At 35.1% G+C, this 25770-nt stretch overlaps 1 protein-coding gene across 2 annotated transcripts in view; it reads right to left on the bottom strand.

Annotated features, from left to right (window-relative positions):
- Positions 1-25770, bottom strand: part of CDH19 (cadherin 19) — a 111932-nt gene that overhangs the window by 56283 nt on the left and 29879 nt on the right. The window contains exon 1 of one of the 2 annotated variants that reach the window (XM_038129028.1): positions 8518-8748. The exons of the other annotated variant lie outside the window; for it this stretch is intronic. The gene's annotated coding sequence lies outside the window, so the exon portion shown is untranslated. Of the gene's footprint in view, positions 1-8517; positions 8749-25770 lie in introns of those variants that run through there. 2 annotated transcript variants of the gene reach the window in all.

Raw genomic sequence — 25770 nt, 5'->3', positions numbered from 1 at the left:
TTTTAGCACGCCATTAGCATCTCTGGTGGACTATTTCTGTGCATACAGGTTGTAGCCCTTAAAGGACCAAAACCAACTCCAATTTATCTTTGCAAACTGAGGAGCTTGTATGTGATTTAATGGAAATGCTATCAATTTGCTTTTCTTTTATACATTTATATGTAATTATTTTTAAATGGTAAATAGTGGTAAACTATTATTATGTATCAATAACTAGCTGCCTAATGAGGTAGACCTGAATACCTAAAAAAATTACTGTTGAGGTATGCCCTCTTATGCCCTTCAAGGTATTTTGTCTTCACTGCCAGATACTTGAATTTATATATTTTAATACAGTAAATTGTTTTGATTTTTTATGACCATTTTTATAAATATCTTGGTATTTAAAAATAAAAATAGTGGGTTTTCTATGTGAAAACCATGTAGCTTAGCATCTCAGGTTTTCAAAACTTGTTTTCTTCAAATGAATTTCCTCTCTTGAGAGAGAGATGTGCGAATATACAAATTTAAATTTGATTTTTGTTTTTTTTTTATTTGACTGAGCTTTCATTAATTGTGAAGTAATTTCAAACTAACCTTTAACTAACTCTTAACTCATGAAGCAGTGCCGGGCTAGACGGAGCAGGTTGTGAGTGCTAACCCCCCTCCCCGCGGTTTGTCAGCAGCGCTGCTGTGGGCTGAGTGCCTGAGCTCGGCGGTGTGACCGGCAGCAGGGCTGGGCTGGCTCAGCATCCCGCTCATCCCCGGTTTTCTGCTTCCCCCAACCCCGGGAGGCAGCGAGCCACCGGCGGCTGCTGAGGCTGTCACCCATGGCTCAGCCTCGCAGCGAGCAATCGATGTGTCTGATGGGCAAATACCTCGCAGTGTCTTTTACACGGATGAACTTGCTGCCACTTGACAGAGTTCCAACCTTTTACATCTATTAAGGAAGGAAACAATAATGCTGTCCTCTTCTCTCCGGGGTTTTCTATGTGCTGCCCCTGACTGTGTCCTAAATGAATCAAGAAATCAATTTGCAGCCTCTCAGCCTCAGTTAAATCAAACTTATTCACAGTTTCTGCTGAGTGAAAAACATCCCATGCCTCTCTTCAGTACCCACTGTCATTTTAACAAGATCTAGCAGAGTCTTGGCCAAAGCTACGTTGTCCAAAATGTTTAACTTTGTCTTTTCCCCCTCTTTTTATCTTTCCTTGTTACCTTTTTCTTATTTTATTATTTTATTACTTTACCTTTATTAACATTATTTGTGAAAATTATTTCTTCTCCTAGAATCATACAGCTGCCAAATGAGGCATAAAATTAATTTTATCACTAGAAGAATGGAATATAATATGGAATAAAGTTCTTTCATTGAAAAATAGTTACTACAAGATGAAATATTACAGTGTTTATTGTGAACTTATAGATATTATAGGCCTGGTAATAACCCAAGAGTTTATCCAATTTTTTTTCATGTGAGTGTTTAGTCTTTATGGCGTATATGACATTTTTGGTTTTAATAATACAGAGCCTGAGGCTCTCGTGTTTTCTTGAGATGGTATTTATTAATGTAAGCCCCTGAAAGCTGAAGACTTATTGTAATTTCCAATGCAGCCTCCCTAAATAGTCAATGGAAAGAGAAAAATAACTGTGCTTTACAGCATTGTAAGAAAGGTAAGCAGCATATTGAGTCCAAAACACCATCCTTCTGTCCAGAGAGAATTTTGGCAATTAACCTAATGTAATAAGTTACTTAAAGACATCTACAGGCAGGTTGTGTGTTCCTCTATCAGGAATGTTTTCGTTTCAGGTAGTGAAAGATGGTTCCAGTAAAGGAAATTAGGCCAGAACAAAGATGTTTCATAGATAAACTAGTTAAAAATAATATTTAAAATTCTTAACTAATATGCTATTTATCTTCTTGGTACAAAGTACTTTGAATTTTAATATAAGCCCTTTTTTAACCCATTTTTTTCTAGATTGAACAAAAGGAATAATGTTATCCAAAGAAGTTGACATTTCTTCATTTTTTCCAGCATATTTAAAAAAATAAACAAAAAACTTCAGAATTTTTTTTTCACATAGTTTCAGTCTTGCTTAATGCAGCTGATTGCCAGAATGCTTTTTCTCTATATAATTACTAAGATTTATGATCAATATGGTCATAGTGTCATAGTATTGTGGTATCATATTGACATATAAATCCTAACCACTATGTAATGTGGAAAGAAAAAAAATAGAATTTTTTTTTGCATATGAGAAAACATCAAAACAGAACAAAGTCATATTACCTCACTTTATAGTGATTTTTGTCACATATGTGTTAAAATTATCTCATTATTCATGCATTGGAGGTAAATATGAGTTCAGTATTTCACTGACATTAATTCACTCTCTAATAGGTTCTGCTATATCAGTCCATAGGATCACCTCATTTCCCTCATTTGGCTACAGTGAACATTGTACCACCACAGCCAGAGATAAAAAAAGAAAGCCTACAGGCAACAATTATGAATTCCTAGAAATATAAAGTTGCTGCCAGGGGAAGGCCACTGACATAGTTCCAAGAAAGTTTATCTTCCGATATCCTACTGAAAAAGTGTGCTTTTTACTCCCTTTGACATTTATGATTAGTAATACTCAGGAATACACTCTATCATTTTTATGATGCAACAGTTTTTGCTGTGCTGTCTAGTTTTCATTTGAAACAAAATAGGCTGAATCAGATTGTAGTAGCCCAGACTTAAGCAGTATTTCTCCACTTGGAAATCAGCTATTATTCTGAAGAGGCTATCTATCACAAAAAAAAAAAAAAAAAAAAAAAAAAAAAAAAAAGAAAATAAGGCAAACAGGCAAACTACACTACAAAACCCAATGGAAGGAAAAGCTAAAATCCATGATTTATAACAACTTAACAGTCATTCACATCTCTGAATTATTTACTTTTGCAGTTTGTGTAATATAGGTGGCAAATGTGAATATAAATTTTTATTTCAGAGTTTCTTTTAATGTTTCATGAATGCAACAATACTGTGCTTGTAGACACTACATTTGGGAGTAAGTTCTTGCTTTACATTTTCTTCTCTTCAGAGAGACTAATTTCATTTTGGGGAGAAATAAGCAATACTATCTGCTGAAAATAACTTATTTTAAAAATATTTAATTATTTGGAGGGGGTTTACATGAATTAATCTCAGGTTTGCTCTTTAAGGACTTGGTGTAATGGAAACTTGAGGTTTTTTGTTAGTGCTGGGTTGCTAAGAGTGCTCAGTTATGGGTCCAGTTATGGGTCAGCACCATGTCTGGGTCCTTCAGATGGTGGTGGTGGAACTAGCTCTTCCCATCAAATGAGGATCCTTCATGATCCAGTCGTGGAATGTCACCTGAGGGTGGCTCGGGCTCCCATTGTAAGCAGTTTGTGATGCTGCTCTGCAGGAGCTGCCAGCAGAGGAGAAAAGCTCTGAAAAGCCCAGTCACAGCCACAGACATGGGCTAGGGCAGCGCGCTGAGTGTTGGAATGGAGAATCCCTGCCAGATATCCATCTGTGGGACTGAGACATAAACTTTAAGGAATTTAGAGATTTTAGAGGAGCTAAGATTTTAGTTAGATATAAGCTTTATTTTGAGTTAATTAAAATAGATAGGTAGGCCTTGATGAAGTTAAGAGTTAGTAGTTAACTAATAATTGATTGCTTGTCAACATAGTGTTTGGTTAGCTGGGTTTACAATGAAGAATACAGAAACTGATAAATAGCTTTTAGGAACATAAGACAATTGTGGCCCTCCTCTGTTCTGAAACCAATTGAAGACAAGGAATGGGAGTTCTACCAAGGGTTCATTTGTCATATTTGCATTGAAAAGGTAGAAAGGTCAGAACAAGGAAGACTTCATTTACTTCCTCATTTTGGGACCCCTCCCCATGAAAAGGACTACCAACCCATTTCAAGGAGCAAACTACGCATGCTCAATAGCTTTTGAACTAATTACCATACGAAGCGGGGAATGGGACATACCAAAATTATGAACATGTATTTGTATTCTGGGTATTCAATACTTGTATAGATAAAAGGACTCAGTAATCACCTGTAAATTGCGGTGTGCATTTGGGAGCTATCCCGCGCGCTGCTCGGTGTCGCAATAAACACACACTTTCTAACTTTAAACTGTTAGAAAGTCTTTGTCCATCACAGTTGGATATTGATACTAGATCAATATCCATATTTTTTTAATAAATCAGGACCAGTAGTTGATGGGGCTGGGGTTCCTCAGGGAGTTACATGGGGGAGCCACCCCACAGTATGTGAGGAGAGAAACTCTTTGTGTACATGTGGGAGGACTCAAAGAGGGGATCAGAGATCCATCCGATGCTGTGCCCCCTGTGGTGGAGACTGCTCTGTTGACCTGCTTGAACTTCTTCCTGGAGAGCAGCGTCACTGCCACTGCCCCAGGCTGCAGGCCAGAGCAGTAATGTCACTCATAACATTTCATATAGCTTTGTTTAAAATTTTCAGGTAACTGGGCCCATTTATTCTGTACACAGTGAAATTGGCCTTGTGCTGTGACAGTCTTTGAGTCTAGACTCTGTTTTCCTGTTAAGAGGAAAAAAATTTTTCCTCAACATGATCACTTAACAAAATAGTTGAGATAAAGAACTGAGTAGAAGAAAATTACAAATGAGGCATCAGAAGATGGGTATAATTTTGTAACATTTGCACACCCCTGAAAGAGTGCATATGAAAAGCCGAGCAATCATCACAGTTTATCTCTATGTGACATTTCTAAATGCTATTTATACATTTTCTGGGTCAGTCTTTTATGAAAATACCATGTATGCCAGCTATCTAATGACCTGGCATTTGAAACCAATTCAATTTATATGTTAAATTTGATGTTAGGGGAAAACCAATACCCTTACTACATTTTCGTTCTGTAAGACTAGTTGTCGTCTTAATTTGTCTGGAAACATCTTTTTATTTTCCAGGAGTATCTCATGAGATATAAAGTAGCATAAATCATTCTAGCTCTGCTACTACTAGGAATTACTGTTAAGGGTAAATTTTGACCTAGTCAATGTACATCACAATGATACATAAAAACAGCACCAGCAATGCCCTTAATGTTCTCCAGCAACTATCTGCATCTCACGGAGGAGTGAGAAATCAGCTGTTCAAAGTTGAACTGGGCAGTAGCTGAAAGCAGCACTATTTTCTAATTTGTTAGCAAAGATGGAAGGTTTCCATCCTATTCACCATTCTGAAAAGGTTCTCTACAGGGAAAGGACTGTATAACCACAGTCCACCATTTGACAAGCATTGACTCTTTGAATTCGTCTTAATTTTTGTAATCTTGGTACTTAGAGAAAAGTTATCATTTTTACTAGACCATACAAATGCTAACAATGAAAAGCTCCAAACCTTCTTTATGCTGCATGACAATGAGCACAGGGCATTTGAAATACTTTTTAAACATAACAATAATGTCTATTATTGTTTAATATGCTTGTAAACCCAGTCTTTAACAGAAAATTTTTAACCAAAATAAAACTTCAAGAACGTTAACTTTCTGTTTTATTTAAGACTGTCTAAAAGATCTGTAAAATATTGAAAAAAATTGTAAACCTATTTTGCAGACCTGGTTACATTTTAGTCACTAAATAATCATTAAATACTAAAGTATTTAATATTCAGTCACACAATTCAGTTATTCTTTTGTTACTTATATTTTATAATTCATGCTACCAGGGTGTCTTTTGGCTTACAAGGTGTCAAAATTATGTGTAAAAAGTTAAATGTTAAACAACGTCTTATGCTTCCTCTAATGTTTAGTTAACAATTTTAAAGTTGTAATAACTGTCGTTCCCTAGTTACAAAAAAAAATATATACAGTGCCAATGTAAAAAAGAGTTTTCACTCCACAAATCGAAAATTGTATCAGAGTACATGTGTTAGAGTTCTCCCTCAAGACAGTCTTAGCAATCTTTAGGTATCGTATTTTTAATTCCAGTACTGTACTTGCAGATACAAAGTCTTTTATTGAGGTTTTACTTTCTTTTTTTTTTTTTTAATGCTTTTATGGTAATTAAATATCCGTTTTTCCTTAATTATGTTTTCTCAAAAGGAGTTTGCTTTAACAGTTAGGTCGGTGGCCTGAGACTGAAAGATTCTAATTTAATACCAAGGTCTTCACTATGTTTGTGTCCCTAATAGAAAGCCTGGGAGAAATGTTCTTTTGCAAACATTGTTAACAGTTACATCTTGTTAGCAGCAGCAACTGCAATTTCTTTTGTGCTACAGGCAATGCACATGCAGAGAAGAGACCTTGACATGTGTATCCAAAGCAGAATTATGTCCCCTGGTCTGTCCCATGTGGTCCTGAGCTACATCAGCTTCCTCTGTAATGTACCATGTCTGCTTAGCAGGGTCTGTAATGTTTAACCAGGATAACCAGGATAGCTGAAATGACCACAGATACTCTCTGGCCCATTGATTCATCCATTTGCAGAAACAAATGCATTGTTGGATAAAGAACATTGGAAGGACAGATAAGAAAAACATTGTGACACATCTCACTCCCTTTAGCATCAAACAGGTTGGAACACAGTTGAAATTGAAAAAAGTTAAGTGACTGTGGTGGAACCTATCTCTACTGCCTGTGGAGTATCAAAATCAAAACTTTTTGTGACTTACAAAGCAAAAGGAAAATAATGGTTTTTACCTAAAGAAAGATCTAATATTTTAAACCAGTATTATCTATTGTATTGTTAGATCTGTCAGCAAAATTACCTTATAAATTAAAATCATTTAAAAAATAATGCACGTATTGCAAATATTTCTGATTAAGCTAAACAAGAAGATTCCAAGTATATTTTTAGAAAACATGATGCAAAGACTACACAATGGAAATTTTATCCAAAAGTATTTACATATAAGTATCAAATCAAATAAACCAAAGAATGATGATGAAAAGCAACAAGTTGCTTAAACCACAGACATCATTAAAATATGCCTATATAGCATATAATATATTGTTTTCTTTTTTCAATTTGAAATTGTGCTGATGCAGTCGAAAAATTACTTCTTATCGGTAATTGTAAAACATTCTGACACATGAAAGAAGTATATAGACTTCATTTTTAGGATACTGTACATTTTTCAGTTTTGAATATAAAGCATGTATTATAATTCCATAAATTACCTTACACTGAGTAAAAGAAGTTAAATTTTACATCTAATTATGCGTGGCTTTCCATAGTAGATTTTGTTCTTTAATTTTGAGCTACTTTTCTTAGAGTATTTTGTGAGCAAGGCCCTCTCTCATCCTCTCTCCACTACTTAAAAATAAGTCCAAGAATAGATTTTGGTTGCTTAGCTCTTTCACTGATGCATTTTTTATACTGTAAAAATGCAAAAAGTCTGAACCCCAGTCACAGCCCTATATTCATTTTATGTAAGTGCTTGGTTCAACACTTGCAACAGAAAAATGCTGAACATTGAAAGGTATCTTCATAACTCCTAAAACTGAGTCCACAGATCAATTTTTGGACCATAGTGCAAATTCATCCAGGTATTAAATAAAAGTGGTTTATCTGGAGTGCTTTTGCAACCATAACTGATTCTATGTAACAGTCTATTAAAAAATAATATTATAAACCAAAAGTTGTGTAATTCCCACCAGTTTCATAGCAAAATAGTTTGCAGAAATGAACAAGTTGGGAAACACTCAGTATTTTAATAACAAATCAACAACTATTAAATATCTCTGGGCTGTATTCTACTGGATGGTTTTTGGCTACAGTCTATTTGAAAAATCTGAGCTTTAAAAAAAATTTTAACTATATCTTCTAATAGAAGCGTTATAAAAGAAACATGCAATGCAAATATGTTGCCAGTGAATGTAATGCACTGTTCTTTGAAAAACTCATATTAAGAAATTGCCATTTCACACTCAAGATCCGACAAAAGTAAAGGCACACATTTTCTATGGTCTGAAAGACACTGCAGTTGCTAGCTGGGAGATTATAAAGAGAAATGGAAACAGAAATGTGAATGAAAACAAGAAAAATTATACTATTTCTGTTTCTGGAGTGAAGACTAACAAGACAAGGAGTATTTCCTACTGTTCCTTTAAAACAGGAAAATTTTTACTCTTGATGTCACCCTCAGAAATTGCAGGCACACATTCATGACAATCACTTGCATAAGTGCAGCTGAAACAACCATAAGCATTCTGCCAGTGCTGGGGGTCTTACAAAAAATGGATTGATAGCATGAACATTTTATTATGTGAGTTTAACACAAAACAAGCATAGTGAATATTTCTTCTGGTAAATCCAATTTAGAAATTTGAAATTTCACAGATACAGAAGCTAGATCATGGACTCTAAAGAAACAAAAGCAGACCTCACTTTCTAGAGGTTTTGAGGGTCTTCGGGGTTTGTCTTTGCCTTTTGTGCCTTTAGCACTCAAGATACCCAGAAATATTTTTAAGTGTGATTTTAGAATATAATAAATAAAAAAAAAAAGTAGAGACATATCTTACCTGTGTAATTTCAGGGCCTTCTAGAGGAATAAAGGTGTGGATATTGCAAAAGTTGCATGAAACATGGGATGCAGAGAAGTAAGCAGTCCTGTTTTACTTCACAAATCCTCAGAAAGCTCGAGGAGTTACAGCTTCCTGCCAGTATAAGTCAGTTCTGCTTTTACTTTTGAAAACTCACAGTATGACACTGCTTACTGCATGCTATTTTGGGTGCCCTGAGTAAAACTATGAACACAGGCACTTTTGTGCAAAACATCATAAAGCCTCTCTGATGTTCATTCAGAGTCCAGAATTAAAATGCAGAAGGCTCTAGCAAGCAAAATACAAGCTGATTTTCTTCTTCCTAGTGGAAAAATAAAGTACTCCCTGGCAAGTAACCAGGGTGGTGGGAAGGTAATTTATTTTGTGTGAGAGTATTTTGCAAGTGAAAGGGATATGCCCTCTGTTTAGAGATTAGTCAGGGAAAAAAGTGGTCAATTTAGAGCAGTCACAAAAGTTAGTCAAAGAAAAGAGTTTCTATAGACTGGGTTTTACCCTCTGGCCATTTTTTTTTCCACCAAATAATTTCGTTTCAAGAATCATACAATCCTCACAGTGAGTAAAAAAAAAATATGCCAAACATATTGGTTTATCTCCTTACATGTTTTTATGGACATTCAATTAATGTCTTTTCTTTTGTTATAATTCTCTGTGAAAATTGAATTTTATCTACGAGCTAGAGCTGGAGTTTCATAGTCAAATGAAAAAATGCGATAAAAATAATACAATTTAAAAAAACTCACAAAAACCACCTAAAATATTGTAGAATAATTATGCAACAGGTAATAATGTTCCATAGACATCAGCTTTTGTCTTAAGTCAATTCAGGAAATTTTGAGGATTAATTAAAATATTCATTGTGCCTTTAAAAAAAGAAAAAAAGAGGATATTTGGTGAGAAAACAAGAACTGTGTATTGCAGTAACACTTCAGTAATTATTATGGAAAACATGTCTATGGTGGGATAATTTAGAGCCTAGTGCTAGATCAGTTCTAGCTCAAGGCCAAGAAGATTTCTGAGAAGTCCTAAATGGAAAAAAAAAAAAAAACTTACCTTTTTTCAGGCATAATGTGTCCTGTTAACTATAAAACTAAAATTAAAACAAAAGCTCCAAGCCACGAACCTCCAGAAAATCTCTCTCCCTTTTTCTTCTTCCTCATGCAGTCTCAGAAAATTTAACGTGTGTTTCTGTATGGAAATGGAAAATTTCTGTACTTCTGTCACATACATTGTAGATTTTTTTTTTTTTTTAAAAATAAGTTATGGTCAGCTATGCAGATCTTAGTCAGATGTTTAGGAATTTCATGGGCAGAACACAAGAGATGGCAAATGAGGAAACGTGACACTTCAGAATGGATAATGCTGTCAAGCAACACGGTAAGATCATGGTCTGCAAAGAGAACAGTTCTGGTTGATGCAGATGTGAAGTCTGGTGCCTTGGCTATTGCTGAATTCCTGTTTAATTTATTTACATCTAGGTGTCAAGATTAAATTGACTTCTACCAAATAAACACAAGCACCCCTAATATGAAAGACTTTAAAACTTGAATTGAATGGGCTTGAAGGAACACAGGAAAACTGTCCACCCATCACGGCCATCCTGACTGAGTCAGAATGACTTGCTCTCTATAGGAAAGTAAAATATAAATTATCTGAGTAGCTGGATTTTTGTATGATTATTCAGAATCACTTGTGAGTCTTTTGAGGATGATCTGAAAACTTTTTGAAGATTGTCTCATCCTAATGACTTTGGTATAAATAACATAATTTCTGTATCAGGCAGGAAATGAATACAGTTTATCAACTTATATACACTTTCAGCTTTAAGTAGATAGCAATTTTTTTTTCTCAAATCAAAGCAAATATAATGTTATACAGCTTAAGGTTCTTTGACAACACTGTATTTCTAGTACACATCATTTAATTAATGAAATTATATATCAAAAACATGCGGACAGAGATTTATTTCTGCTGCTGTTACCTCAAGTATTTTTTGTTTGTGCTAGAAAAAAACTTGATTTGTCTAAATCTTGACATTAGATTTGAGTAAGGGAATCAAAATGAACTAAGATCACATTTTCATATATTCCACACACTTTATCAAGATTCATTTTTTGTTTGCTTGTTTTGAGAAACAGGAATGTTTGATGAGAGCTGCTATTTAGTGAGAATGGTTACTTCTTATTGTTTATTCATGGTCTGACATCAGCTCTGTACAGGTCGAGGTAGAGCAAACCAGAAGCATGTGAAGAGGAGGCGGATGCTCTCCTAAGCTCTGTGGTAACTGAAGTGTAATTGGAATTCAGAGATATGTTACCATCTACCACTTGGAAAAAAACCTGCTTTTTTATGAACTATACTTCTCACTGACTTTCTACTAATAAAGAGGTGACAGTTCATTCACCAAGGCAGAATTAACTAGACACAGATGTAAGAAAGGGCCAAACCTATTGTTGACAGATGGTAAACAAGACATCCTCATTTACTGAAAATGCTGGATCTTGTCACAGGATATAATCTAAGTAAGATGTGCCATGTGAAGCAAACATAAATGAACACTAGAAAGTAAGCAAAAATAGAAATTTCTTGGAAATGCTTGTTGAAAAGCTGATGAAGAAGGCTGGGCAGAACAATGGCCAGGCTTTTGACAAGGTGAAGACAGTATGCAGCTATAAGGAAAAAGCTAAAGCTAGTTGTACAGGCTGCACCTTAAAAAAGTAGTAAAATGAAGGCTAATTCACACAATTATGAGAAAAATTTTGTAACTCAGAAGAAAACATATGCTTTTTCCCAGTAAAATGTTCTCATGTGATAAACAGTCTCTGCTTCTCTGTGTACAGGCACCTTTTAATGATCAGCAGGCTTTTTGATATTAACATAGAGAGGAAATAATTTGGAGTGCCATCTATGAAGGAAAACTTTTACCTTGTTAGCTCTTTCCTGATCTCACAGACCATGATATTTCCTCTAGAGAGGGGCCTTAGTGAAATGGGAGAGTTCAGCAAAATAACTCTACTCATCACCTGAGCAAAACTTCAGGAGGTTGGGAGGAGTTGAGGGAATTTTTGTCATCTAATAAATAAACAAATGAATGAGTTTTTACAGAGAAAACAAGAACTAAAAAATACAGTTAACCTGTTTGGACTATTTTCTTTCATTGTTTTTATTGCAATTTAAAATAGGAATTTTATCCATCCAAAAAAAAAGAGCTTAAATAAGGTGTTTGCTTAGAGGTAAGAGCATAATAAATTTGGAATTAAAATATCCATATAATTTAAAACTTGGTTACTGATCAGCCTGATAACATAATATTTATTAACTTCTTTTAAATATAAACACGAAATACAGCGATCAATCATATTTTACAGATATATTTGTGCATGTTATAACGACTTGAAGACACAGTCTAAGAATTCAGTACAGTTAATTACCCTTTATTTTCCCTTTTTTTAAGAAATTATATTCCATTTTCCAGAAACTGTACGAAAATAAAGATGGAAAAACCCAAGAGAAATGTTTGTTTTCTTAAAAAACAAAGAACACTGTAAATTTTTTTTTAGTGGGGTCATTTTTCATTCAAGGAGATGTGCTCTTCGACATTTACCTAATTGGACTGATGTCATAAGATTTCACTCTCTTGGGTTCACTCAGTAAGCTGATATCAGAGTAAGTTGAATTTCTTTAGAGAAGGAAAGGAAATATGGTGGGGAGAGGGACAGAATTTCCATGATTTCAAGGGGGATGATTCTTCCATATTACCTTGTCCAGATCAAGGCTCCTTGGAATTTGCATTTCAAATTTTCATCAAGCCAGAAAGAATTACTCCAGGATAGGTAAATAGCCAGCACAACACTTGTGGAAAATGGAAGTGCTGGGAAAATAGAAGGAGTTTCATTGCTCTCAATAGCAGTGAAGCCTTTCATAATATCTGGATCTCTGGAGACTCAATACTGAATTGGTGGGGTTTGTGCCATTTGTTTTGTTTGGTGTAGTTTTCTTATTGTTGGCATCTTTGCCATTTCTAGAAGGAATTTTTAATGGGAATTTTGATATGCAGCTTTTTCTAAAGCTAGTCTTACTTATAACCACTTAAGGGAGGTATAGCTTCAAGAGGAGCCAAGTGGAACCAAGAGAGAAGACAAGGGAGGAGGGCTTCATAGGCTGAAATGAAATAACTTTTTCTTTCACTCCTGAGAAATCTCTTGTCACTATACAAAATAAATATGTGATGCTGAATGAGGGATTTTTTTTAATGCATCTTTTTTTCCCTTCCTTTCATCTTTAATAATTTTGCAACTAGAATTCCATTCCCACTAAAATATCTTACAAGTCACAGCTTCTGGAAGAAAAGATAGAAGTTACATTTGAGTCACTGTAAATACAAAAATGCATGGATTGATCTACAATACTAATGAGAGGCTTTTAAACTGAATTATCTGGAATCCATTTACAAATAATTTTGTGTATATTCTACTATTATTTAATGATAATCTTGTGCATTTTTTTGCTTTCTGTGTAATGACTTTTTTTTTTGTCCAGAGGGAAAAAAGTTTAATGAATTGCAACAAAATATAATTACTTATGTGTGTACTTATTGGCTTGTTTGAAAAGTCTGTGGAAATGGTGCATAACCAGTCGTTAAAAGAATCTGAATATCTCACTGTAATTAGATCTTTCCAAAGTTGTTTCCTTAGTCTTTCCTTTACCCTTTCCTCTTCCTCTCCCACTGAATCTTGTTATGACAGAATACACTGTATTTAGAAAATAATATGCAGACACCGATCGTCTTTTTCCCCTCTGTTTCTATTCCCACCACAAGACAGAACTAAATAAGAATGAATTCAGAGCAGGTAAATCTTCTAGATGATCCCCTGAAGGAATGGAGTTCTCTTATTCTCTTACTATTAAACAGTGTTTAGATATAAACGAATGAAATAGGGGATGTCATTTCTTTTCTATCTTTAGCCTGAGGTCTCATGCTGATGATCAGATCCTAAGAGCCTGAAATGGGCTGGTGTCTGTAAGTAACTCATTGATATTCTCCCTTCTCCCGCAGAGAAGACAGTGCCTATCATGAGATACAGATCATATGTAGTGTAAGGCAGAAGTCAGCTGTGAATAAGAAAATATGTTGAAGAATAGCAAGAAAAATATTTTTTCTCTTTGTTTACATAACCTTCACACACTTTTTCACATACATGATCAGTCGTCTGCAAATGTTAGAGCTTTTCTACTTCAATGTAAGTAGCAATATAAGTCTTAGTTCACCCATTTACATGTAGAAAAAAAATTAAGCATGAAAAAAGAAGTATTAGAAATATCAAATGTATGTTTATGAAGAAAAAATATAACTGTGTCTGATCAGCCCAGTATCCTGCTGCATTATATTGTCCCAATTTGAAAATAAATGTAGAAATCAGTGCAATAACTGGAATAGGGACTACAAAGCTGGGATATTTATGGAAAAGACACTTATGTACAAATTTCAGTGGCAGAAAAGTAACAGTGCTGAATTAGTTCAGAAATACTAAATTAAATTTTCTAATTTCAGAAATGTCAATGTGTTTTGGTTTGCTTGTTTTATTTTGTTTTAATTAATCTTCATGACATTTCAATTCTGAAAAATCAACAAAATCAAATAGAACAAAATAAAATGAAAGATTCTCATCTGAAGAATTCCATAATGTCAACACTTCATCCCATATCCCACCAGCTAACTATAAATGATAGTTTGGAAGACAATTGTGTTAATTTAAAATCCTTTGAGATGAGCTGCTGAGTAAGGATGCAACATTCACCACTTTTGTTATGAGGATGATGAAAACCATGAGTGCCAAATATTATTTTATTTTTGTTAATGGGTGTTAAAAAGATTACATTGGACAAGGTACCCTCAATCTATGCTCAGAGCACCACCCTAAACGTCTACCTTGTTTTGATTTCTAGGGTATAGAGGAAAGGAGTAGAGCAATTTTTTTGAGTTGTCTGATTTCTTAGAATGAAAAATCTGGGCTTTTGTATAACACCTTGAGAAAAAATTTTTCAGCCAGCAAAAATTAAAGAACTTTCCTTTGTTTAACACGAATACCACCTCCCATTTTGTTTGGTTTTGGGTTTGTTGTTTTGGTTTTTTTGGGGGGGAGGGGGTTGGGGTTTTTGTTTGTTTGTTTGTTTTCCCATAAGAATTCCCCTCCTTCTATCTGTTTTTCTAATTCAGAGAAAAAAATGTTTTCCTTTTTTTCTACACTGAGATTCAGAGACAGACGCTTAACAGAAGAGAATTTAATACAGTTTACAGTTGCATTCTGGGCACAACAAACTGTGATAATAATGACAGTTATACTAGCTTGTTTTCTTTCATTTTTACCTAGAGGAACCTCTGGCTGGGTCTGCACCATCTGTCCTGTGTAGTGGGCTAATGCCTCCACCCAAACAGAGATGCTGAAGGGGGAGTCTCCACTGCAAACCTCAGGCTGCAGCAAGTCCTAATTCTTTCTCTTGGGTTGGCAATGGGCAGCAAGGAGGAGTAACGGCTTTAAGGATGGTTAACAGCTTTAAATTGAAAGAGGGTGGATTTAGAAGAAATATCAGGACAGAATTCCTTACTTGGAGGTGTTGAGACACTGGAACAGGTTGCCCAGAAAAGCTGTGCATACCCCATCCCTGGAAATATTTTAGACAAGGTTGGATAAGGGCCTGGTTTAGTGCAAGGTGTCCTTGCCCATGTTGAGGAGTCAGAACTGGATGACCTTAAAGTTCCCTTTCACCTAAAATCATTGTGGGATTCCTTTCTATGATTCTATGATCTTTAAATATCAAAGACATGAAAGACAGCATTGAGTAACTTCTGTTTGCAAAGTGCTCCTATTTGATCTATGAGCAGGACGGACAAATGCAAATGTACCTCGCTTCATTGGCCACTGTGTACAGTCTGCCAGTTAGACCAGCCGATGCCCTGACGTGAAGTCTACATGAGTAACAGCACGGAAATGCAATGACCTCGAAGAGTCAGAGTCAAGCAATTAACAAGACCTTGTGTGACAAAATCTGGGGAGAAAAATGAGCCGGTTAAATGAGATATTTCATGGTAAACTGAAAATATTTACAAAGCTGTTTCCTTTTAAAAACATTTTCTCTTCATGTGTTTTACTCTTTGGTACCAAAGATATTTGTTAATATGTAATTATTTCTATGAATTTGTGTTGTAAATATCTCTACCCACTGGAGAGAAAGGAACGGATATATGTATGTAGTTGATAGTGGTGTATCAAAAGAAAATTAAAATATAGTGCAAATATAAAATAGAGATTTTAAGCTGTTCTATTTTTTGGATGGGGGTTGTTTTCACAAAACAGCAGAGAATAAGCAGGAAAGTTGCGTAATTGTGCTGAAGCAATTCTCTGAGGCACACTTTCACAGGATTTAGGAAACATTCTGCTACTGGAGGACACAAAAGAATCAAAGGAAAAAAACCCAAAAACTGGGGGAGAGGTGCAGAGGAGGAAGCCACATCTCCTCTCCACAGTTATGCAGAAGTCTAGTCAGAATTAAATATGTGTAGATGAAGTAAGTAGGCTGTGGAGAGAGGATAGGAAGACATCGACTGTTCTAAATTAAAACATCCAGTTCATCTTTCCAAGAATAAACCAGATGGAGAAACTGTGACTGGATTGGTCTGGACAATAGCCAGATGGAGGACTAGTTATTCTGGCAGCCAGGAGAAAGGGGAGAGCAACCTATGAGAAGCACAGCAAGGTCCCAGACAGATGAAGATGTGAGTAGCCCAGGAGCAAGGTCAGCCCTGCCCTGGGTGCTGGCCAGCTCACCCGCAGCATGATGGAGAACAGCTTGTGCAGTGGTCAGGCTGCTGCCTTCAGGAGCCAGCCCACCTCCCGTGTCAATGGCAAGGCTGTGGGGCTTCACACAGGGAAGGATGTTGATAGCAAAAGCAACTATTTCTGTCACTGGATGACTCTGCTCTTTAGGGAAGATTTAGAGAATCAGGAAGCTAAATCAAGCAAGGATGAAATGGGGTGCTTGGATTCTGTTGTTTCATGCAAAACACCTAAGATCTACTTTTTATTTTTCACCTTGGCCAGATAACATGCTTTCTGAAGTGGAAATTCAAATTTCCCAGTATTTTCAAGATCAGCAGTAACATGTATTTTATGTCCAGTCTCAAATTTGACCATTTTGACAAAAGTTTTCTATCATATGTTTGTAGGTAAGTATTTTAAAAGCTGTAAAAATGAAGTCTTCCTTTCTCCTTAACAAAATTCCATGTCTGTTTGCAAATGTAGATTTAAAATCTGAAAGTTTGCACCATAAAACTCTGAAAAAATGCATGTGACTGAGGAAAACTGAGTTAATAATCTAGAAGCTACGATACACGGATGATATACATATATACGTGTAGCTTCTTTCACAGGTACTAAAAAGTAAGGCTGCTAAAAGTACCTAAAAGCAGGGTTTATCTGCTTGTTTACATTCTGATTTTCTGTGATTATATGTAACCTCATAAAATAGATCTGCTTTTCAATAAAATGACACACACTGGAGTAGTGATGAGTACAGTTCTTTATTTTATCTCTCATCTTAATAAAGGTATTGTATGTACTAAACAGCTAAACATGTCCTGGTATGCAGGGCCCAAATGTACTGTGGAGCATTCTCACAGTTATGGCAGCTACCTGGTCAGAGTACGTAAGATCACTGAAACTGGTATGGAAAGGAATATCAGGGCTAAATTTAATAGAGTGTAGCCATAGCTATGTATTTCTGCACTGCATTATATGGACTTGACAATTTTTTCCTTCAGCCATTGTGTCTCCATTTTACTACCTCTTAGAACTGTAGTTTCTCAATAAAATAAACTCCTAAATCTAAACAGTGTTTCAGGTCTTTGCCATCATCAGTCAGGACTGTATGAAGAAAGTAGCAGTTTCAAAATTTACAACTTGTTAGTTTAAACTATGTTACAGAAAACAAAAAAAAAAATCAAATGGCATGTGCCATTGCAAGCTGTATTTTAAAAGTATGCTCCAGGCCTGACCTGCAGAGGATAATTGCTGCATAGTCTCTCACATGGCTCTAAAATAACTAAAAAAAAAAAAAAAAAATCTAATATGCCTATGTCTAACAAGATAATCAGTTTATCAGATTTATCAGATTTCCATTGCCAATGACTCAGTGCCTGACTCTCAGTCAGTCAGTGATGATATAAATGTCTTATAAGTGGACTATATCTTAGGACCTCCTTTTTCAAGAAAGCAAGCTCAGTCTTTGAGCTCTGCAGAACAAGGTCATTGCTAGTTATGGGCTACAGGTTTTGTATTGAGGAAGCATCACATGCTCTAGAATTTACCATGCTTTGCCTGGATTCATGTCTGAAAATCTTTTTTTTTTAGTTTGTTTAACAATAAAAGCAGCTATCCAATGATCAGTTTAATAATTATCTGATTTTGCTTTCTCTTTCTTTGGCTTCGTAAAATTGTGTAGCATTTGTAAAATGTATAGACATGCATTTTTGTGTATAGCTCTACACACTTTGGTTGTTGCTTGATATCCATATTCAGCAGCTGTGTTTGGTGCAGAATGAACTCTCCATGACCCCAGAGTGAAATGCTGCATGGAAAAGGGGAGGCACAGGATAAGAGACCTTAAAATTATGTGCAGGGGATGGTGCCAGAGATGACATGCTGATGTTTATGACAAGGATGTAACCCGGTAACCTGGGTAAACATGTAAAACATGCATATATAGGGCATTTGCATCAGACAGGGTCCTGCAGACCAATGAAGAAAGATCAAGATACTAAAAATGGAAAAAAAAAAAAGAAAAGAAAAAAGGCATCAGGCAGTGTGGGGGAAGATGTTATCCATCCCAAGAGTTAGTTCCTTCCTGATGCTGATGCTTCAATGCAAAATTTCCTTCAACCCTCACTGAAGCTATTGACCTCAGCACACAGCAGGGTACTAGAAAGGGTGAGCACTTCACCAGAAAAATAAAGTGAACATACCAGGAAATTTGAGCACAGTAATTTTAATTGTCCATATTTTGAACTGTGACTTATTAATATGGTAATTGTGATAATATTAGTTATTATTTCATTTGACTCTTGAGACTATAATTTGAAAAAAAAATCTTGACTTTTAAGAGAATGTGTTTGTTGCCCTTTGTTTATAATAAGATTTGAGACTAAGGAATTTAAGCAGCCCATTCTACAAATCACATGCTCCAAAAAATCTGGTAGCACAAGTATGCGCTTACCATAGTGTTTTGGAGTTTGAGATTCTCTGTTACTCAAAAGATAATATTTTCCCTATAACACTAAGCTTTTGAGGCAGTCAAGAAAAAAAGGTAAATGCTTATAAGTAGCTATTTACATGTTTTTGCTCAGCATTCTGAACATAGTAAAAATTTATTTAGTTCACACAGAGAAAAACCCAATACAGATAATAGATGAAAAAGTGTTGCCTTCTCATTTATGCTAAGAGATTCAAGAGGAAGATTTAAGAGGATGTTTATAACTTTAGTTTTGCAAACTCTTCCTTGGTCAAAGCATATATATAGCATGTTTAATTATTGCTATGAACAAAATAATTTTCATTAATTTAATAACTTCAATTTCTTTATTATAAACAATAAACTAAGTTCTCAAAAAATGGTGTGCAAACTACATATCACATCAATTGGCTGATATATAAATTTATAGTTTCTCCTGCATCATAAAACTTTCTGGAACCTACATTTCTAGAAACATTAACATTCAAATGTTTCTTCTTCAACACAATAAATAAATTCTGTTTTTAGTCTAGTAATGATATTTTGAGAGGAATTAATTTCATCACATATCACAGATTATTTTTTCTCACTTAATTTATCTGACTAACCAGATACAATAGGTTTATAAAATATTATATGCCATTAGGATTTTTCCAAAAGATCATCTTCAACAAAAGTAGAAGCAAAATATACTGAATAATACCCTAAGATTCATCAAACCAGGCAATAAGTCTTTCTCATCTTCCTTTTTTCATGTGACCTAATATTTACAGATTATAGCTTAGCAATTTTTATACATAAACTTTTACAATCATTCTTAAAATATGAAATACACAAAGGGAATGCAGAGAGGTCCAAAATGTAATTTGTGGCTAATAAAATTAACACAGGAATATTACAAGGAATAATATTCATTCTCTAGAGGTCAATGATACAACATTTCATTTTCAGTTGTATTTGACTTTCTGCCCTTTTTGCTTCAAATGCAAATGCGTTGTCATAAACTAATTCACTTTTTCATGTTACATATTTACCATTTGATTTTATTTCATAAAACCTCTAAACTTCTAGAAATGTAATTCTGTAAAAAAAATAAGGGCACTGCTCAAGAAATAAATTTATTCTGATGTGTTACACCAGACTATACTGGTCACTTAAACTAATTTTGTACCAGGATTTTGCACCAACCTATTACATCAATATTTACAAGGTACATTCTTCCTATTCACTTAATGCAATATCCACCCTTCTTTATACTATAATGAAAGTAACAGGGATGACTACTTACAACAATCTTTATAAATGCTTTTGCAGACAATGCATTCTTCTGAGAATATTTATGACTATTAATTTCAAGGGTACTTAAAATATGTTTAGCAGAAAGTTGGAATAAATGCAGTACCAGGACAGAGGTAATTGCAGGAACATTGGAATAGCTCATTGGATGAGACTGAGGTCAAGCTAGAGTAGGAGCCAGATTTCAACAGTTTGTAATGTTAACTGATCCATAAAGTTGTCAAAATGAGGCAGCAAGGCATTATGAGGTAACATGATTCTCTTTTCTTTTTCTGAACTATTCTTATCAATTGCCTCATCAAACCTTGGGTAGTTTCAGGTTTCTTCACCACCTTTATCTTAAAGACAAAAAAGGTAAAAAACATTTCCAGCAGAGCAGAGTAGATCTGGAAGAGAGGACAGGTTTTTGAAAAGGTGATAATACTTCAGAATGGCCCAAATAACTGCGGCCTTACCACAGAGAAAGTAAATTGAAAATATGGGTCATAATTTCCTCACCACAATGGTGAGAAAAGGACTCTGCACAAGGCACAAGGGCTCGTTAAGGTGCATTTCTTGATAAAATAAAGAGCAAGTTAGGATCTGAGCAAATAACCCCAATGAGGTCCAAATATATAAACACTGATAATTAAAAATTTACCACCCCACCCATAACACTGAAGATTTGGGTTCAGATTTGTTCTATTTCTTGTTTTTGGAGAAGGTGAATCAGCAGTCCAGGGGCTGGAATGATTTCCCATTTGAGTATCATTAAGCTGTTTGGCTCAAAACACAAAATCTTCCTAAGTATAGCATAAATAAATAAATAACTAAATAACTAACTAAATAACTAACTAACTAAATAAATAAATAAACAAATACTCAGATCTATGTGAAAAGTAGTTCCTAGAAAGAAACAACACTGCTAGGTATTACATGTCAGTAGAGGTATCTCCAGATTGTAGCGCATTTAAATTCTTGCTCATGAAAAAATGGGGAAATTGTTAAAATGGTTGTGATGATTTTCTTGGGTTTTTTTACCAGGCTTGAAAGAAAGTAGCCAATTGAACAAGAAAACAAGAAGTGCTATTCACATCATCAAATATATCCAACATGAGAAAAACAGCAATCTGTTATAAGCTAAAAGTCAACTATACAACAAAGGAAGCAAAATCAGCTGCGCAGTAAAATACATAGAAATGAAATATGACTTGACATTAAATTGGAAGGCTGAGAACTGGCAATTATTTTTAAATATGGCACCAAATTAAGAAACAGTTGGTATTTGCAAAGAACAGATGTTAAAGATCATTATTATAACCACTGGCAATATTGTATCATATAATATGCAATATACCAGCACAAAATAGCATAGAAGGAAAGAAAATCTCTGATGAAAATACAGTTTTATGAGCAGAAAACTGTCTTGGTTATTATTAATTGAGATCCTAAAATATAGTACATGTCTTAAGTAATCTAAGAGTCACACTTTATTTATAAAAATAGAAAGTAGAAAAAATGATCATAGAATTCTGTGAATAAATAAAGAAGCATAAAGACCTGTAAGAGTGACACCCCATGTAGTGATAAGTGGAAAAGAGCTTCTCACATCTGCAATGGAGCAGATGACAAACATCATTACTGTGAACATCTATATCAGCATCTAAGTTACCCGCACATTTGAACAGTGCAAATGTGCTACTCCCAAAGGGAGAAGTTACTGCCTGCTTCCAGCCATGGGAAAGAGCAATGTTTCTTGTACCCTGTTGTAAATATGCTAGTTCGGAGTCCATGGGACATACAACTGAGACCTTAAAGGAAAAATATAAAAATGTAAACCAATATACTATCTAGCTCATAGCTTAGGCAGCTAATATATGAAACAGGAAGAAATTACTTGGCAGAAATGAAATATGCATACAAAGCCTCCAGAGAGATTCCAGGAAAAAAAAAAAAACAAAAACCAAAAAAAACCAAAACCACAACCTTTTAAACACAGAATGTGTCCTTGCCTTAGTAATACCAGGGTAGATTGTAGGGTGGAGAGATTTGGTTTTTATTTTGTTTTGGTCTTTTTTCCCTAGAGTAAAAGGACTGTTAAAAGGTGAAAGACAAGATGAGCTTTGAGAAAGGCATTCTGGTGATGGTCCACCCTGCTACTTTTTTCTATTTTTTGCTGCTTTGTCTCCCTAACATGGGCATAAAAAGGAGAGATTCTCTTGAGAAAGAATGCACCTCCTTTTTGTTAAGGATGGCAGCAATAACTTCAGTACGCATATAAGGAAAACAGATAAATAAAAAGCCAGAGATTTTCAGGCACTAAAAAATCCTCTACAGCTTGAACTTGACTTGGTAGTCCCAAGTTGTGCTTTAATGTTGCTGCTTATTATACTTATATTTTATTTGCTCCTTTCCTACCATCTAATAAGGAAACTGAAACTGCAAGGATAAAAAAGACAGAGAGGGAAAGACATACATAATGCAATTCATACAAAAGTGCTCTAAGTGGCTCATTTAGATATAGTTTTGACATATGGGCTAAATTAAGACTTTAAATAGTGCAATACATCTTTTAATGCAAAAGAAATAGTATAAATGGGACTCAATTAATGAGCGGAAAATGTAAAAGACATTCTGGAAAAGCTATAAATTGCTTACTAAAATAAACCAGCAAAATTAATAGATAATGACTCTTGCAGCTCACTGTCATGTCCTCTTAACCACAACATCCATCAGAAAAAAAACATGCTTAGACCCAGTTATTTTACTTATTGAAGCTGCATGATTGAACACTCTGATGAGGATAATTGAAAGTCTCCTAAACTGCCAGCACAGACATAAAGCAGGACTGCAGATCCAAAAAAAAAAAGTTAATCCTTCCAAGCCCCATGCATTGACACCTGGCTCCCTGCTTCTGAAGCAAAAAAGAGGCCTCTATCCACAAGACATGGATCCTCAGGGTGAGGGGGTAGCTTCTGGTGTGTGCTCCAAGCAGGGCCCTGCTGCCTCCCAGGCTGCTGCCCCTGCAAGAGGAGCTGGCCTGCAGATGGATGGCGGAGCAATGGTGCAGCGGCAGCCCGGCCTGAAGGGGGAAGGAGGAGAGAGGCGGGCAAGCGGCACATCCCTGCCTGACCCACAGGCACTGCTGTGTCAGTTTTCCTTCCAAGGAGGAGGGGAACAAGGCAGCGGGGTGCAGTGCTGTGTGTTTCACCACAAAATGATTAAGACAACAGAAGTTTTTATTTCCTTTCCTGTAACTGTTGATGTTACCGCTATTGCCATCTTCTGAGATAAATTATTCATTTCAGGCTTCAGCAGTTTTATTTCATGCTCACAGAGGAAAAACTGATGAGGTGTTGTGATTATTTATATTACTGCTGGGGATGGAGACTTTAACTCTGACATTCAAAACTGATGTTTAGTTCTGCTTTACAAAAGGTACATGTGATAGTTACCATGCCATCTTTGATTAGTGAACAACCATTTAGATCCTCAAAGAACAATGATTATTATCTTTTTATTTTATTAGACAAATATGAATAATGCAAAATATTAAGATTATTTCAGTTTTTTGATCTCCTCGTATGAAGACATTTTCTTGTTACAGTATTTTTAATTACTTCTAAGACAATCTAGCCAAGCATGTTCTACCACTCTTAGCAGTGCCCTAGACTCCAATGAAGTTTTGTGTATTTTTACTTAATTTATCTGGTGTCTCCCATAACTACAGTTCTAGGGTTGGTTTTTTTTTTCTTTTCCTTCTTGATACTTATCATACATATGGAACTCTCTGATTATTAAGTTATATGTCATTTACTATAAAATTCTTTCTGAGGTTCCTAGAATTTATTGTCTAACTTCTCTGTCTTTTAAAATATTTATAATTTTCCCCATTGTTTTTCCAGTTCTCTTTTACACACAGTTGGAATTGGTCATCTTTCTGATATTTAAAAGAGAAACTATATGGGAAATTATTATGGAAAGCAGAAAAGAGAAGTAAACCAGACACAATATACCCCACTTTCAGAGAACTTTTATGAATCAAAAGTTCCTTAGACTGGAACTTGGCAAATAATACAAGAAGCTGCTTTGGAGAAGGAAGGTGAGCCATGGCCTCCAGTAAATTCCAATGACAATATACCTTGATATCTGTCTTCAAAGTCTTTCAGATTTGACAAACTCATCTTTTCACTAAAATTTATAAAGCCAAAATATTCACATTATTTCTAGTCATCTTGTAAGCCATTCAGCTTGCAGTGGGCATTGCTGGTGTTTTAGAGGGATGGTGTCTTTGACAGGCAACTCAAGGGATGTTGGGGGAGGGAAGGATGGAGGGCAGTATTTTTGCAGTGATTCTGGAGAACATTTAGAAATTTAGAGAGACATGACAAGCATGACAAATTATAAGTGTGTGATGACATGCTTAGATATATTATCATCTGGAGAAAAAACTGTCAAAAAGTAAACACTCGTGATAAGCCTATGAAAGCATGGGCATATGTAGATCTTCATGTGTACATCCTGTTTCTGTGAGCTATAGATACCTTTCCCCAGAGGAAATATGAGGTCACATATGTATATTTGCTTTCTTATAACAGAACACATGCATAGACCTGAACCTTTTTATCTGTAGTTTATCATAGCCAGTTTAGTTGCATCATTTTACTTTGGTTACACTAATAATTTCACATATAAATCAAATGTGTTTTTCTGTTTGTTTTGGGAGTTTTATCAAACTAACTAACATCAATATTAATTTTTGTCATTTACACGATCCCAGGGATAAACAATGCAATGATTTAGACATAAATTGGCAGAGCGGCAAGATGTGATTGAGACCAAATATTGGAATCAGACTCTTGAATGGAGAGGAAGTGCAAGTTTTTTTAAGGAAATTTAAAGATTAAAATGAAAGTAATATTTCAACCAAATTAATAGAGATGTTTACAGATCATTACATCTGAATGTTCTTGAACCACTCTAAGGCACTAAGATTATGCTGTGGATTAGGCTACAGGTCTACAGAACTGAGTAAAATCTCACCATGCAGAATATTTTGAAAAGCCTACATAGTTCTTGTGGTGTTTAATAAAGAAGAACGTAATTGTGAAAGGGCAGTCTATTGGAATATATGACTTTTTTGAAATACTGAAATCTGCTAAGAACATAGGAAAACAAGAAAAGCAATAAATGAAGGAGAAGGATAAAATATGCACTGTGATCTTCATAGGAAGACAATATAATAACGAATGTCATTCTATATGAGACAGCATGAAGATAGATATCAGGGGAATAAATCTGGCAGTGAGAATAGGTAAATTATTTCTTGGTTATGAACTGGTAGGCATTGACTTAGGGGTGATTCATGCAGGAGTTTACAATGTGATGTAGCAAAAAAATTTTGATGGTTGTGGAGATCTAGATGCAGGAGGGAAGATTTGTGATAACATTTGGCTTTTAGGCCAAACTATTGAAACAACTGTCAGCAATGTTTCAAATTCAGATGATTCAGCCTTTTGAAAAAGGAAAGACCTAATGATGCTTTAAGGTCCAACCCAGTTTTGAGTTCTATGATACCAGGGGTCTGGGATATAAGGTTATGTTAAAATAATGTCTTTAAATGTCAAAAGGCTGTAGTAGCAATTTGTTCCAAAA

The sequence above is a fragment of the Motacilla alba genome, chromosome 2 (genome assembly GCF_015832195.1).
Source record: "Motacilla alba alba isolate MOTALB_02 chromosome 2, Motacilla_alba_V1.0_pri, whole genome shotgun sequence".
NCBI classification, from domain to species: Eukaryota; Metazoa; Chordata; class Aves; order Passeriformes; family Motacillidae; genus Motacilla; species Motacilla alba.
Note: the sequence above shows the minus strand (reverse complement) of the source record. Positions and strands in the feature narration are given on the sequence as shown.